This window comes from Sinocyclocheilus anshuiensis, unplaced genomic scaffold (genome assembly GCF_001515605.1).
Source record: "Sinocyclocheilus anshuiensis isolate Anshui unplaced genomic scaffold, SAMN03320099.WGS_v1.1 scaffold403, whole genome shotgun sequence".
Lineage (NCBI taxonomy): Eukaryota > Metazoa > Chordata > Actinopteri > Cypriniformes > Cyprinidae > Sinocyclocheilus > Sinocyclocheilus anshuiensis.
Window position 1 is genome coordinate 191,402 of NW_015552553.1, and position 1,720 is coordinate 193,121.

Below are 1,720 nucleotides of genomic sequence, written 5' to 3' on the forward strand. Positions count from 1 at the left end.
ATGGGTCACCATACTTGGCCACGTCACTTCACTTCACTTCACTTCACTTTAAACTGAGAACATGCCTTTGCTTACAAGCACACAGGTTTGATTGGCTGCAATGACTAGGGTAGACTTTTCGCAAAAATTACAGCTTTCATATAGGCCTAGTACATTTACACCAGGTGCTGCTTGCTGTTTTTAGCAACATTCAAAGATGTTCCTAAATGCCAAATGGTAACACATTATTAGACCGGCTTTCTCAGCACCTAAGCTTATGTAGTGCAATGGCAAAGTGTAACCTCAGCATTCTAGAGAGACACAGAAATAAATTCAAGGAGCGAGGAAGGAAGCGGCCCGTGTTGGAATGTAGGTTAAGCTGTGAAATCCTCTAGTTACAGATCCAAGGCAATTACCACACTGAGAATGGCGAGTTTAAAGTTGTTATTTTGTGGTTTGAGTGGAATGATATGGATCCTGAGGGTGTATATGAACGCTTGTGTTTGTTCTTCATGAATTAGACCATGTTGAAAGTGTTTTTACTTCTCAAAAAGCAGAAAGACAGTTTTCCTCACATAGCGTTGGTCCACTTCACCTCCCTTGAGCGTGCTTGGGAAGTCTGTCTGTGTCAGCAGTTTTCATATGAAATCTGTTTTGTCCCTCTCTTTCTCTTCTTCATGGCATTTCCACTTCCCTTTTTCATCACCCATCACATTTCTTTTCACTTTAACTGTTTATTATCCATTTACCCTAATTTTCTCCTTATACCCCATGTGCTTATTCACTGTGTTCCACTTCTTGTCATCTCTCCCCTTCTTGCCCCTTACCTCTCCATCATTTTCATTATACCTGCAGAGGAGGTGCAGAAATTGCAGAAGCACCTTGCTCTGCTGAGGCAGGAGTATGTGAAGATGCAGCAGAAGCTGGTGGAGACGGAGAGGCGGTGCTCCGTGTTGGCCGCTCAGGCCACTCTCCCCGGCTCCACCTCCCAGGCCAGTGACAACTTCATCAGCCGCCTGCTGGCCATCGTGGCTGACCTTTATCAGCAAGAGCGGTACAGGTGAGCACTGGATGTGAACTGTCACTTACTGTTAGATGAGGTCGTATTTACATTTACATTTAGTCATTTAGCAGACGCTTTTATCCAAAGCGACTTACAAATGAGGACAATTAAAGCAGTCAAAACTAACAAAAGAGCAATAATATATAAGTGCAAATGACAATGTATTTAACCTCAGAGGCGAAAAAAAAAAAAGCACATCATTAAACATTTTTATCATTGTTGTTTTTTATGCATTTTGATATTTTTTCATCATAATGAAACCTATTTTTTTCCACTGTATGGGGAAAATTGCATTTACTGTAATAAAATATAATTAAAAAAAAATTTAAATTAGCATTGATTATAAATGCCAAATGATGTATACTTGCAATACTTGTTACCATATATGGTTTACAGATGCTTCCTCTTTATAGACAGGCTTTATTGTCTTATGTAAAACATTTTTTTTCTTTGGTTTTTGTGGTGAAATATTACCTAGACATCTCTGTTCAGCTCTTGACAGTTTTTATAAGATTCACACAGTGATTGAAATATGTAAGTTTGTCTGTGGCTTTGACTTGATTTGAATTTTTGCTATCACTAGTGTATTAAAGTTTTGATTTGCAGTTTCATTTAGCTTCTAAGTGCATTAAAGGGGTCATATGATGCGATTTCAAGTTTTCCTTTCTCTTTGGAGTG

At 38.9% G+C, this 1,720-nt stretch overlaps 1 protein-coding gene across 1 annotated transcript in view; it reads left to right on the forward strand.

Annotated features, from left to right (window-relative positions):
- The window catches only part of ankfy1 (ankyrin repeat and FYVE domain containing 1), a 22,648-nt gene that overhangs the window by 3,082 nt on the left and 17,846 nt on the right, over positions 1–1,720 (forward strand). The gene's annotated exons all lie outside the window — the stretch shown is intronic.